Below are 15,808 nucleotides of genomic sequence, written 5' to 3'. Positions count from 1 at the left end.
TATATATATATATATATATATATACACACACACTGTATATATAATTATGATCTTGATATTATGGTTTTATAAAACACTAAATATGACATTTGCGATTGGTTCTGATCCATGTGACGGGCCTCTTTGGGTTTTTTTTTTGGGGTGGGGGGCTAGCCTTGACATCTGCTAGCTAGCTGTATTTTTTTACTTTTAATGTGTGTCATTTCCAGTCATTGACCAAGGTGATGACACAAGTTCTGTATTCTGCCCCGTGGGTACCATTAGGTTACCGCCTACTGCCCCTCTGGGATAGATTAAACAGAGAACAAATATCACCGGCCAAGCGACAAAAAAGCACCTTTACCTTAGTTGGCATTTTAATCAATTTGGAGATCCTCAAAAGGCCGAGAATTATTGACACAAAGTCGCTAAAGGCTTTTTCTCAGGGTACAGTCTTGGTCTAAGGTTATATCAGGACCACCAAGACTCTTAAAGACTTGGACCATAATCGTTTTATTTAAATATCTGCAATGTCAAACACCCCAGTTCATAATACGTGTATGTGGAATGTATCTAAGTATATGTGTGACGCTCTTTGAGAAGGCACCGTTTTATGTAGATACACTGATAGTGCACTCCATATACCATTTTAATCGTACTGGATTTTTCATCTGTTGGATCATGATGTGTATGTATTGATATAATTTTTTTTGTTAAGTGTGATCAATTCCTTTGTCATAATTCTAAGATTCCTGCTTTTCCAATTTGAAGTGAAACAACAGATTTTAAACTCTGGAGTTATTGAGGGGTGGCACAGCTCTTTATTAATTATGCTTAAATCACTGTTTGTCATGAGTGCTGGTGATGACGGCAGGTGGACTGGGCACAGGTGGCGTAAATAATTGTGAAGTACAGAGGATCCACTCATAATTATTTCGACTCAATATATATAATCAAGCAGTGCAGATGCACATGACTGACCTTTTCTTCTCACCAGGGGACCAGGCTGAATGGTGCGTATGCTTGTGTACGCTATAAAGAAGGGTGCAATGATTATCACTGCCCATCACCCTGGTGATTCGTATTGGCAGCGCTTCAGACGACCTGATATCACACAAGCAAATGGCTGAAATCTAACTTATTACTAGCCGTGTTAACTCAGCAGAAGCCCCCCTACACCCTCCCCGGGTAAGGTCTCTGCATGGCCTTTCGGTGGCCCTGCCTTCCGTACTATCTTGTTATCTCAGCAAGTGTTTCCTGTGAGCACCTCGCTCTTCTCTAGGGCATGCTGTGGAGCTTGTGCCGAGTTGCGTCCACAGGGTATTGTTCTCCCACAGTTTGGGAGTCGTAAATTAGCTGGAAACGATTTGTCAAACACGAGGGCCGGGAAAGGGTGAAAAACAACAACAAAATCAGGGGCCTGATGTGGCCCCTGCACTGAACCATACATGGCACAGATATGGCGATGGTTGCTCAAATTACGGCCACTCGGTCTTCTCAAAGAACTATTCTCCAGAACACTCAAGTATGAGCAAAATGAATGAACTTTATGAGATATTTCCCATGCACCAAACACTCCTACTACACTACTACTTCAAGGCATCGCTATATTTATTTGACAAACACTCTATTTGGCACATCTGAAGATAAAGTTGAGTTTAAGATGGATGAATGTAACAAAATGTTGCAACTACTACTGACGGTGTCAATCAGAACTGAGCATCATCAGAAATGTTATATTAGATGTAATTGTGTTTTGTCCATGTGGTCGATCAATAGGCTCCTTAGATCTATACATCTAATTAATGCATATGTGAAACAAGCCCTTCCATGTTGAGAAACCATAACCTCCTGTGTTTATTTGAGATTTCAGGAGGGACCACCCTGTGTTTACCCCAGATCCGGATTCCTAATAACCTTCAACATGACACTCTTTAATGAGGGAATTCCTGCGCATTAGAGGATGTCTCACACACATCCTGGCTTTTAATCAACACTCGTGTTCTCACCTCCTTGCGTCAAGGTCCCATAGTACTGTAACGACCTATTTTAGGGAGCAGTGTCACATCCTACCACTCTGAAGGAGTGAACAATTCAAGTTAAACCTGTCTCGGTTTTGGCTGAAGCACAGCAGTTAAATGTAATCTCCAAAGATTAACAGCCTATTTAGAACCCAACATTGAAAGAAAAGTGTGTGCAACTGCTGGTCGCTCGTCATGCGTCAATTTCAGGATACACGACTACAAACAATGCTATTGCTGTGCCTTAGCGCTGGACAATGCAGAATTATACTGCACAGGCTCCACTTTGCTGCAGTGGTCCCTTTTTTTTCTGCCCTCCGTCACCTCTCGAATACAATTTGTATCCAAAATGCTGCTGCCATGGTGTCCAAGATTTAATGCAACACCTGATGTGGAAATAGTTCCCTTCATGCCACAGTCTCCCCATTTTCTTGATGCTATCAGCCTCCTTTTCAATAAAACATTTCTCCAAAACCCTGCTGCCATGTTAACAAACAGATAAAATAACAGTTGCAAACTGTAGTGGTATAATGTATGTTGCACAATCTCCATTTTGTTGCTTTTTTGTTTTTATTTTTTTGTTTTGTTTTTGGCCGCCCTCAGTCTTTTGAACTAAAATTCTTCTCCAAAATGCTGTTGCCAAGTTAACGACCACAACATCAGTTCATAACTGATGAATAAAATACTTCTCCAAAATGCTTTTTCTCCATGATAACAAGCAGCTAAAACAATAGATGACAACTGTCTTGGAATTAGCTCCTTATATCCAGTCGGCGCTTTGTAGCAGCGGTCCGTTTTCTTGCTGCCCTCAATCTTTTCATGAATCATGAAATACTGCGTCCAAAAGCTACACTCCAATAAGTAAATACAAGAGACTTCCTTCAATGTCGTTGTTTCTGTCTCTGATACATTAAAAGAAGCTCGGTTAACTTAGTCTCCCGTGGTACTCTTTTGACGCCCCTCAAGTTGACGTCAGTTGAGCTCAGTTGAGCCGGTCCTGTGCAGTGGAAAAGAAACATCATGAAGTTCAACACAGAGAATGTTAAAATGACTGATTTCGATTCTAATTGTGTTTTATGAGAAAATTGTTTGGAAATTAGAGCAGTGTCAAGCATTGCAGACTGACTTTGAAAGCATGCTTTTTTTTTTTTTTTTTGGCCTCTGTTAGGTTACTGTCAAGTCAAGTTTCTGTCCTATTCCCTCAGGGGCTCTCCGACTGTCATGACCAATGTTCCCATGGTTGGAAGTGACATCAGGGGACGCTGAGATTGACAGGGATGGTGAATTAAAGTTCTCTCTCGAGTCAAGATAGAGGCTAAAGGAGCAAAAATCAAAACGTGCAGTAAAGTTTGCCAACAATAGCAGTGTACTCTTTGCGGTGATATGAAAACCCCCAGGCCAACTCCTGCTATTCACAGACGGGACTATCTGCACTCACACAAGCACGTCAAAGGGGGCCGCACCAAGATGAACTATGCTGGGAACCTGTCACATGAAAGTGATAAAAAAGAAAATCCACTTAAGTAACATTTAACAAAATTTCTTCGATAAGAAAAAAACGGCCCTGACAGTCATCATGGGCAATGAACAATCATTCAATATGAAAACGACTTTTTGCACAGTAAAATATCTGTGTACGGTATTTTATTTTTTTCAAAAGGAAGTTCCTTCCTTATAGCAGAGCGGATTGTTCTCCAGCTTTGTTTATGTAAAGCTTTGTTTATGCTTAAAATTATATTTCACTCTGTGACAGGAGCACAACCAGTTTAGTCCAGGAACAAATACAACAGTTGGAGTGAGTGTGAATTTATTTTTGCTCCGCATCTATTGTTTTCCATTAAAACCTCAACACAACACGGTTTCTAAATTTCATCCGCTTTAGCGCAAACAGGACTCTCGTAACAAAAGGTATTTTAAATTCAAACTACAAGTTTTACCCTTCGTTGTGGGTCACGTGATCATCCAACCACAAGAGCTCCTGAGTGAGTTGTGGTAGGACAACTCATAGCTGATTCACCAGGAAAAATCGCCTGTTGCAAATGCCCTGAACATCCAACAGTTCGTCACCTTACCTGCGGCTCTGTATGATTTGTTTGCTCTTTCCCAAGCTCACGGGCGTAATCAAAGGGGCCCCGTTAAAGGAACACATCATGATGGCCGTGATGCTCGAGCTCGAATCTTTTCAGGAGTGTGTGAACGCGTGGCATGGAAGGCTAAAAAAAAATGTGTTAGGCTCCAGGGAATTCATTCGAAGAGTCAAATTTGCAGGTTGTCATATGGATGTGCAGTAGCAGTATGTGACGGAAGTCCTGGAGCATTTCTGACACACCTCATGGAAAAAGCACAGATGCTTATAAGAAAGTCAACTACAGCCACTCGGCAACGGACTCGAAAATAGATGCTAGTCATTTAGCCGCATGAGAAATTGTGTCCAAACCTTTGATTTGTACTGTACTTGCAGGCACAAACGTGCACAAGTCGGGAAAACAAAAACACTAATAAGTCTGGCTTTTGGTTTTTCTTTCTCCACTCTACACAATACACCATTTGACTGAAAGGACTGTCAAAACAACATTTAATTTAATGACGAGACAGCAGTCACGAGAGAACAAGATAATCATCTGGGCTACATTGAAGTTGGTTCCTGTTTGTCCTTTGGGAGACTGACTCTTTATTCAACACTGTGACTACTACTACTGCTGCTAAACCCATCACGGCCTGAATGAGAAACTTAGTAGACAACATGGCTGCCGCCGCAAACAATAATGACTCTCATCTGGGTGGGAGGGGGGCGCGGGCTCCTGTAGGAGAGCCACCTTTTGTTTGTTGTTTGCTGAGTAAGCTACTATTACTGACATTCATCCATCCATCCACCCATCAGTCTATCCAGCCGTCCGCCCACCGGCTAGGCAAACAAGCATCCGTAGCACAATGGGACCTCCCAAATGGTGAGTTTGAAAGCTGTGTCAGTTTCCTTAACTACACCCAATTCCCACTCTCTCCTAAAGTGTGGGTGTCTTCTTTGGGTGTAACTCATCAAATTCAATGAGTTGTTGCACAATATGCATTGTCCTAGGGGCATGGAGTACTGGACAATACATTTTGTGTGTGTGTGTGTGTGTGTGTGTGTGTGTGTGTGTGTGTGTGTGTGTGTGTGTATATATACACACATTTTTACAGTGCATGGAAAACTGTATACAAAAAAAAAAACAGTCAGTCAGAGTGTTGTCACAAAGTAAGTCAAGCCCATTATTTTCAAAACACTAAAAATTACAGAGTGAAGTTTCCCTTTGAGGAGTTACCAATGTAATCCAAATCGAATCCACAGGTGCAATTGCCAGGTATTTGGTGGCTTGAAGCATCAAAGAATGGTTTTGAAGATTGGCACACGGGTCTATTATTCTGATGTGACTCAGTACATAGTGGCCAATAACATGACTGGCTCACGCTGAACATTTGGGGGATGATTCAGCCCCTCTAAAACAGGCCTAACAATGCCATTGCCACTTAGTGAACATTTTCAATTGTCACGAAACATTGACATTGAACCTGGAAGCCATTTATAAGGCGGCACCCTCCTAATGACGGAAAAGTGCTCACCGCTTGATGTCAACTCTGCAAAAATGTTTCCTTTTAGGGCACTTGAAGCTCTCCAACACCCACATCATAAAACGTAATCACAAGGTCTCAAATCACCGAGCGGATGTTATCTTTATTTACACAAAACGATTTTTTTAAACTAAGAAAGAATGTAAATCACAAAGAAACAGCTGTAAATTCTCGAAGTGGAAGTCAACTTCAGACAGAAAATTTTTGGCCACTTTGGACCGGATAATTACTTTTCTTTGATGACTATGTGAATCATCATTCTAAAATGGTCTCTAGTTTGTGCACTTAAAACCAAACAGAAACAAAAACCTTTCAAGGCCTTCTGTATTTAAGAATCACAAGCTCTCCACCAGTAGCTCCCGACTTTCATTGAGCCAAGGCACCTGTTTTACATTAAGACGAAAACATTTCACAGAACATCACCAAAGGGAAAAAAACGAATGGAAAAGCATTTCATTGTTCTTCCTTTCACGATAGGTTGCTGGCAACAATAGGTGACCAAAGATACGATTGTAACGAATAAATGGTAATTTTCAGACAAATTACGAAAAAGTGGATGAGCCTTTTGTGACCCTTATGAGGATAAGCGGATCAGAAAATGGATGGATGGGTGGATGGATGGATAAGTTCCTATGGCACCCCAGATGTGCTTTCACACAGCGGTAAGGTGCCACAGCACCCTTGTTGGGAATCGCTGCTCTCTGCAAGGGCAATTATCACCATGCATGTTTGCGGCTGGTCGATGGTACTCAAGAACAATGTTAAGCATGCGTCTGATTAGAAAAGTGGCAGACTAATTACGGAAGGACAAAAGCCAAACAGGAATGCCTGTTGGGAATCGTCATGCATTGTGGAAGATTCATAATCTCATTAATAGTTCTTACAAGAGACACAATCAGATTAGCCAAATCAATTTAAAAAATCAGCAGTAAAAAACAAAAAATATCAAATGATTCTCTGAATTAATTCATTCAAGCTTCCACAAGTGCCTGAAAAGGAGTTGGAACAAAAATCACCAGCTGTGTCCCACTACCCCATTTTTGCATCAGTACTGTTCCAAAAAACTTCTTGGGCCCTTCTCATTCCAAGTTAATGATACAGGTGACAAAATGGTAACGAAAAAGAAAAGTCAACGATACCAGTAGACAATGTACAAACAGGTAAGGGAGTATGTACCACTGCAAAAACAAAATTTAAATTCTATTTAATTTGAAGCATACTGCTGTTTTGGAAGAATTGATTTGGTGTTTCGGCTTTCTTTTTAAAATGTTGTACATTGAACTATATAGCTTATCATGGCATGCGGAGGATTGTTTTTTGTGTGTGTTTTATGTCAAGTTAAGTCCAATTTATTTGTTCAGCCCTTAATCACAAAATAGGCTCAAAGGGTTTGTTGACAAATATTAACATGCTCCCTATATCCTGCAATTTTGCTGCATACGGAATTTGGGGGATCTCATATGGTGGTTAAATAATGCAATGGTTGTCAAAAATAGCGAGCACCAGCATCACCAGCAGCAGCATCAAAACACTTTTGGTCCCATTCGAGCACGGCCATTGTCCACCGGCGGTAATTGTCCATTTTGCTTTCCCCATTACAGCACAAAGAGAGGGGAGGTAAAAACAGTTTGCCCACAAATCTCCCTCTGTGTGCCAACTGGTTTACTCCACTTATTCAGGCCGAGAAGCAAAGACCATCTGCTCATTTCAACTCCCGCCTCAAAACACTCGATAATGCGCATTCACTGTTCGCATTTGTCGTTTGCCAGCACACGATTTGACCAAACACTTAGTAAAACTCCCTCCAAAACAGATCCAAAGCTAGCTTGACCGAGCCATGAATGCGGCCGCTTTGAATGCGTGAGTCCTTGCTTGGTCTCCTCCTGGCGCGACTTGAATGGCATCCACCAAAGGAGAACCGGACAAAGCCGGAGTTGAGGTAAAAGCCAAGATACAGTCAGTTTACAGGCTACAATGGTGAAAATAAAATGATTTGGCAGTACATAAAAACGCTTTGTTGATAAATTGTTTTCATTTCTTCATCAATTGGAGGATGTCGTATTGAGATATTTTAGGTCTTTACTTATTGCTTGGCCAAAGATCTAAAGACCCGCAATGTCGTTTGGCATGTTTTGGTATGACACTTTGATCCACTTAGCAGCTCGCAGCGCAGGGCCAAACAAACACGCTTTTGTATGAATATTCACATACAGCTGTCTGGGGCAAGACAATAGCAGCTGGTGCGTTTGAGACCCACAAACAGACCTAAGCCGTGCCTGGATAGGACACGGGCGGCTACATCTGGGCCAGATTCACCCCGCCGAATCCCACCACCACGTCTGTGTGAAGCCACTTTTACGAAAGAAGATAGCAGTCCGGGTCCCAGATTAGTTTTTATTGAGCAGTTATTGATAGAGATTTAAATTTTCAACCCTAGGAAATTCACGAGTGGGTTTTTTTCATTATTATTTACAATATATCATAAGATAACTTACGTTCTCGAAAATTGGAGCTTTTTCTGACATACCAAAAACTAAGGATTGTAGGTTAATTTAAGAGTGCAAATTGTTTACGAATATTATATGAATGTGAGTGTGACTGATTGTCTATTTGCGCCCTGCAATTGACTGGTTACCTCTCAAATCTCACCTGCAATCCTAGTGAGAATAAGAGCAATAGAGAATGGGTAGGTGTTTTTTTTTTTTTTGGGTGCCCCATTGTTTTCTTCTTTTGTTGAATTGTAGAAACATGACAAACACGGCTCAAGGCTCAAATATTTTGCCCTTCTGTCATGTTGATCATAAAGGTGCTTTCAATTACATTTAACGACAATCTCACATTCAGGCTGTATTATTTCAACAAAACAAAAATACCATTTGGTCAGGTTTCTTCATTATGGTTAAATATAATCAGCTTAAAATGGCATTTCCCCTCTCTATTGAATGTAATTTTTTAATGAGCAAATTTAATCTCATCCTAATCCAATGGCCTCGCCATAGCAAGTATGGCGAGCGGGTTGGAATACAAAAACGGCTCTTGTGAGAGTTTGGTGTGCAACGGTATCGATGCCCCCTACCCTTCATGGGTTGTTGGTTGGCCTTGACAACACCCCTCAACACGGTGCCAGGCTGTCAGGGTGCCAAGGTCGGGCAGCAGCTGCCGGCCTAAACCAGCGGGCACTGATTGCGGCAACGGCAGGGAGCCCCATGCTGCCCTGGTCCTCCCACTGCCTCCTTGAGGCTGCGACCACCCCTCATCCACACAACACACACAATGCGGCTTTAATTATGAAAAATTAGCCAAAAGCTAATCTCCCATCTTTTCATTAATGTGCTAGGGCTGCCACTATAATAATAACAAATTAGCAGTTTTAAGAAAAAAAAAAAAACACTGTTTCCTTTGAGGAACCCTCACCTTTCTCTCTAAAGCCTCACAAGGTGTTTTGCACTTACCCTGCTTCATGCATAAACATGTTTAAATATTGCAGATGATCATAACAATTTCATGTAATACCCATTTAATCCAGATTTATTGTCGGTGTGCTTTTTGCATTATTAATGTGCATGACTGTGACAGAAGTGGGCCAGGTGGCATCGGTTTACGTCTCCGTCTTTGCCAATTGTGTCATGTCAAACTTGGGTCTTATAACTGAGAATTTACAAAGCCCGTCTCACACGAAGGGAGGTGGCAGGAAGCAAATGAAGAGAGGCACTACAAAAAGATTACAGTCTGCAAATCTTCGCCGCATGGGCGAGGCTTCCCATACAATATGCTGTGATGTATTTTCAATTTGAATTTGTTTATTGAACCACAAAAACATGGCGTGATTGTCTAAGAAGAAGCAGCTGGTCACAAAAACCAGGTAACGGGCAAGAATAAGGAAAGTATGTGCATAATTTGAGGCTATTGGCAATGAGTACATTTTGGAGACCTGGAAGCATATTTTGTGAGACCGCTCATGTGCATTTTTGATTGGCAGATACTATGATTTGAAAGGCGCTTATAAATAAAATGTATTATTATTATTATTATTATGATTTGACATATTTGACAATACACATTTGACAATAAAGTTGTATTCAATTCAATTCAATTCAATGATGCTGCACTGGCGATTCATTTTTTTCAAATTGCAGCAACACCAATGGCCAACCATTAACAGCAACCTGTTGTTGAATCCCACACACAGAGTGCAGTCCAGTCGTGTAGTCGGTGTGCGACGGGCTTAACTCAAGCTAATTATTTGTCAAGAGTTATTTGCCAAAATGTCGTTTTACTGTACTTTAGTCACATTGAGACCATTTGCATTTCATTCAAATACCTGCATAATGTCACCCTTCACCAGTCCATTCACATCGCCAATCAATGTAAACCACTGACCCTCCGTCCATCCATTCCGCCAAACATTTTCTGGAGTGCTTAACAATCAGTCACAAAGCACATGTCCATCAGAGCTAACAATTCACATATTTACACTGTCACTGAGTGGGAACTGAACACATGCTGGCTGCATGAGGGAAGTCAGCTGCTAGCTGAACCACTGCTCAATCAGTGACATGTCCAGTCACAAAATGTGACAATGCATCTGTCTATTGACATATTGTAAATGTCAGAGTCAGAGTAAGAGGGTAAAAAAATAGTGGCTTACTTGCAGCCAGTGTGGAATCTGTTCCCACTCAATGACAGTGTGACCTGACAGGCAATTAGTCCAGGGTAACAAGTTCAGCTTCCATTCTAAATGGTACTGAAAATAGATGTATGGGTGTCTGGACCTTCCCGTTTACGAAAACTACCTAAAAAGTGGAGGACAACACACTACAGCCTGTTGATTAGGTGACAGTCAGTCATCGCTTCAATTTGACAATGTTAACGGAATCGGAAGAACAAAGGCAACGCATTCCATTGTAGTCCTTTATTTACTGTGCTCGTCTTTTTTGTTGACAGTTTTCGCCGGTGATGCTGGTATGATGTCACACTGTTGCCAGACGTGACATCCTCCTGCCAGACAGTGAAAACACAGGCCCAAGTAAGGTTTGCTGTACCAAACTGTACATTACTATACAGTCCTGCATTATGCTGTGTATGTTTTCTTCTACTATTACTATGACTACGACTACTACTATTACTATTAATACTCTTGATTGGATTAATATTCAGTTTTATGTGCATCTTGATGTTTTGAAGTATTTTCAGGGGCCTTCCTGAGTGTAGGTACACATGCTGCTAATAAGGCAGCCTAAAATATTGATGCTCTGTTTTGTTTACATTTTTAGTGTACTTGAGAAGCCATCGTCCTTTCTCACGTTAAATATTCAGTGGCCTGGTGAATGTGACCAAGGGAGAGCAAAAGAGTGTCATTTTGTAACATGAGAGACAAGAGGCAAGAGGTGCTGGTGGGGACTGAGCAGCATTCAACAATAGCTTTGCCTAACAGATGGATGATAGTGTGTGGGGTTAGAGTTCAGTGTCATTGTAGAACCTGATATCTGATTATGGCCATCCCGGCCAATAAACACAAAGGGATTACATGCGGTTACATGAATAATGAATTTTTGAATTATTTTGTTGACATGCGTCTAATTTGCTGGGGCCTTGCAAAATGCCACAAAGGAGCAGCGGATCATGTTCCTCCAGCCGGCCAATTAAATAAGTTCCTTGTGACCGGCTCTCATGTGAAGTGAAGATCTTAATTAGCGGAGAAATGTCCGCGTTAGCAGGTGCAATCAGGAGAACTTATTTAACAAGCTGGAAAACAAAATGCTTGTTCATGGTCCAGCGCTCCTACATGTTTGGAACTTTTCCCTATGTTCAGTAGTCATGATAAAATGAACCGTGGTCCGAGTGTACACACAGTCAGCAAACCCCACAAACAATTAGAATGATGTGCAAACACACCCATCATAAAATGCAGACAAGGCGGCGACTTTTTGAGTAAACCACCTCTTAATATTTAATGACACTCCATAAATTATGAACAAATCTGCAGCTGAACACTCATTAAGACGAGGGGTTGTTGCTTAGGAGCGCTGGCATGTTCGGTCACTTGTGTGGTGTTCGTAACTGAACACCCTGCAGTGTGACAGTAATATGGCGGAAAGTAAATAAGGCAGCGGGTGCGGGGACCTTTGTTGTGGAGGCTGCCACAAGCATCCTACAAATCCAAGTGTTCAATAATGCAGTCCGACACATGTCTGGCTTGCTTTGTTACCCGGCACCCTTGACATGCATGTGCCCAGGCGTGCATGAGCTACTAAAGCAGCCTTTCTTCAAATTCTTTAGCTTTAACGTCACAACAAAAAAGGTACAGCCGTCCATCCATGAAGCCACTTTCTACAGCATTTGTCCTCACTAGGATTGCAGGTGAGCTGGAGTCTATCCATCCTGACTTTGGGAAGGAGGCGGAGTCCACCCTGGATAATCACAGACGACATGACCCAAAAAAAAAAAGTAGAAGCACTCTCTAAATGTTGCCTGGTTGTGAATGTGTGTGAAAAGTTGCCCATAGAGTAAAATATAAAGTCTCCATACCACTGTTCAAATGTGATTTTTAGAAAACTGTAGGTGTTTGTTTACATTCAAACTCAGCTTGAAGTGAACTTCAGTGACATCATGCACAGTGATCGCTGATTCCAATTTCAGCATCCCGGATCATAGACTTATTATCAGGGTCCCCCATACTGGTCGTCTGAGACAATTTTGTTTACATGCCACTCAAACAGTGCCATTAACAGCTATTTGCAGGTAATGTAGTATTTTAGCCAAAGTTACAGAACATTCACAATTTATTTTTCATGTATGCGTAGTGAAGTGTGTCTTAAGTTACTTTTGTAACACAAAAAATCAATAACAAATACTACATTCAACCATCATCTGGCATGGTGCTTACTGAGACCTCGAACCCATCTTACAACCGCCCCTGAGCTTGGAAAGTGAGTGGCCAACTATCAGGCTAAGAACCTGGGCTGCTAAGGCACTGGCTACCGTTACTTATAAGGCTGTCAAGGAGTGTATTTTGACTAACGTACTTTTTATACAGTTCGAACCTGCACCTGCGACACATGTACACTGCACAAACTTCATTTGCTGAATTCAGCCTACAAGTGACCACTATGTAACAGTAACAGTAACAGTAACAGTCCATAGTGCCTCACTTTTCACGAATGACTCATCAATTTATGTTCAATCCAACTGTTCGATTAATATGAAAGCTGCAGTAAGTGTGGGGAGGTGATTGGTCATGTCTGGAAAGTGAGGTAGAAAGAGGATGTACAAAGTAATACAAAGGCGACTGTTATTGCATTACGACTCGGACGCTATATTAGCGTAGCAACAGACCTAACACAATATCCCACAATGAAATTAACTACAGGTATATCATCGTTAGAGGGTTGTATTTTCAGTCCATTTTTTTATATAGCACTCCAATATGGATCGTTATATCGTACACCTCTAGGCCCAAGTGAACAAGTGGACAAAGTTTACTCTCTGAAACATTTTTAACTAATCTGTAACTGCCTGTAACATAACAGAAATCAGAACATTTGGGATCTCTGCATCAAAACAGAGAAAACGCTTCCAGAGTCCTTTGATGCTGGCTGAAGTGAGTTTTATTCGAGTCTGCTTAAGTTACACATGACATGATGCTTGACGGGTTTATCGCCTAAGTTTTGTAAGACCACTGGAACGCACTAGGAAATCAAAGAGAACATTTGGATTGGTTTTCAAATTGTACAACATTTTGTGGTAGCAGATGGTAAAGTTTCATATGTTGAAATGCGGATGACTTATTTATACCATAACTGAAGTCAAAACAATCGTTGACCTTGCGCCGTCAAGCCTCCGTTTTTAGGAGATAAACACAGCTGGACACCCTAAAACTTTTGGTGTTTATGTCTGTTTGCTACCTTTCCAACTTGAGGCTAAAAATAGCCCCTGTGCATCCGGCTGGGATGCTAACAGTGCAGTCATCTTTCCCTGTGAAGGACACAACACTGTCTGAAGTTTTGGGAGCAGGGAGAGGGGGAGAGGAGAGGGGAGGAAGCGGTGACTACCGTGTGACAAGCGCCCTTTTCCTTCCTCCCAGGCCTGGGAAACAGGAAGTGCTACACACAAGGCATTATTGTGACGGAGAGGAAATGCAAGGTCCTCTAAAATAAGAGCCTCAATCTGGTTGTCAATGACATGGGACTTGTCCTCCACAGAGACCCCCCACTGTCACACACACACACACACACACACACACACACACACACACACACACACACACACACACACACACACACCTCAAACAGTAAGTGTTGATGTTGTGCTTTTATTTTGGATGCATGTATAATAAAAGAAAATGCAGATATTGATGGTGATTATCCGGCCTGAATAACTTTTAAAAGCGGCAATATGGGGGCAAGTGTTGAGCAGACGTTGAGGAGGAGCTGGTTGCTAAGAGAGATGCAAGGCTTGAAGTGTGCCGCCTCCCAGTTAATCAAAATCTTCCTTTATCTGTTCCATGTTTTCAATTATACAGCTCTGGAAAGAGCCAAATTTCATCTATGAAGATAATGGCCGTCCACTGGCAGTCCAGGCTGCACCCATGCCTTGCTGTTTTTGGCCACGTCTTATTTTGATTTTGCCCGGATGAATTTGTAGTGAGTTACCCCTTTTGCCAAGATCAGCATGGCACCTCATGTAGTACATTCCATGGATAAGATCGCCATTGTGCACCCTTGGAGAACATAGCAGATGTTGGCCACTTGACTTTTTTTGGCAATTAAAACTAGATCCATCAATGTCGTTCTGCTTTTCATCTGCAATTAAAAGAACGACAGAAGCCAGGACATTAATCACACTATGTAAAGTAAGATATACCAGTAGCTTCTAATGGATTCAGGAGTACCAAATACACCACCAAAGCCTCATAAAGTTTTACATTTTTTATAGTTTTTGCATGGATTCCCAAATTGTCCTCGTTTTTTTGCAACAGCACATCAAGTTTTCATATAATAATAATAATAATAATAATAATACGACAACAATTGTAGCGACTCTCCTTGTCTCCTGTAGGTGCCGTGCATGATTGTGGGAGATATTTTGACGTACTTTACTCGATAAACAACTGTCCATGGTGTTGTCTGCTTTGGGGTGATGTTCACCTTTAATAGGCGTATTTGCACACAAAAGACAATCTCAATGATGCAAACAAGAATTTAAATTGTGAGGCTTATATAAACATTACGTTGTATGCACTTCTGTCTGTAAACGAGTGTCGTGTGTGAGTGCAGTAAAAAAAGAAAAAAAAAATCACATGACCCTCCACTCCCATGAGCACGAATCACCCACATCTGTTCTGATAAAGACGAGGGACGACTTGCACTGCCACCTGTGGACATCTGCCGCAAACACAAGGAAAAATAAACACGGAGCTCCGACAATAATTAATACATTTATTGTATATGCAACGTACTGTAGTAATATACTGTATATGATTTAAGGGTTAGGTGGAGCGACAGGTGGATTTTTTTTTTCTAAAACATCATCCGTATTGTGTTAGCTTTTATAGGTCAAATTAAAAAAAAAAAAGAAATGATCCCCAAAAGCCAATGTGCTGGGGGAAAAAAAAGTCAAGACATTTTGGACATCAGCATTAAAAATACATTTACAGACACATGAAGCCATCGCTGGTTAAAATTAACCGTTGACCAGTGTTATTTCATCCAATATATATTCTTTCTCCATTCAAATGTAGAATAAAACAATTTCCTGGCCCGTTTACTGTTTATTGACCAATTAATGTTATTTGGTATCGTTTATTGATGAAAAAAAAACAATTAAGTACGAAAGAGATTGTTGTACTCACCGACCTTTGTGAAACTGACTCAGTTACTGGTTTGGTCGGTTTTCCAAATTCAAAGCAGATGTTTGCAAACGCCTTAACTTGATTAAATACAAAAGATAATCAGCCTTCGTTCATGAAAAACTACAGAAATCAGAAAGTCATGTTGAAAAGCTGAAATCAGAGCATTTGGACAATTTTAGGTTAAACAATGACTCTAAATGCAAACATTAAAATAGTTGTCAATGACTTGGCTAACTTATTAGTTGTCGATGAATTTCGACACCTCTAAAAACGATAATACAATCAAAAAGAAAATCTGTCTTTGAAATGGTAGTATGGTTTTCATTAAGATTGAACATTACAGTATGTT

At 41.0% G+C, this 15,808-nt stretch overlaps 1 long non-coding RNA gene across 1 annotated transcript in view; it reads left to right on the top strand.

Moving 5' to 3' along the window:
* The window catches only part of LOC109526163 (uncharacterized), a 14,435-nt gene extending 10,578 nt beyond the window's left edge, over positions 1–3,857 (top strand). Inside the window, exon 2 of the long non-coding RNA XR_002170277.1 lies at positions 3,206–3,857. This is a non-coding gene — a long non-coding RNA (uncharacterized LOC109526163). The remainder of the gene's footprint in view (positions 1–3,205) is intronic.
* The last annotated feature ends 11,951 nt before the right edge of the window (positions 3,858–15,808 follow it).

The sequence above is a fragment of the Hippocampus comes genome, unplaced genomic scaffold, assembly GCF_001891065.2.
Source record: "Hippocampus comes isolate QL1 unplaced genomic scaffold, H_comes_QL1_v1.1 scaffold176, whole genome shotgun sequence".
Classification (NCBI taxonomy): Eukaryota; Metazoa; Chordata; class Actinopteri; order Syngnathiformes; family Syngnathidae; genus Hippocampus; species Hippocampus comes.
Note: the sequence above shows the minus strand (reverse complement) of the source record. Positions and strands in the feature narration are given on the sequence as shown.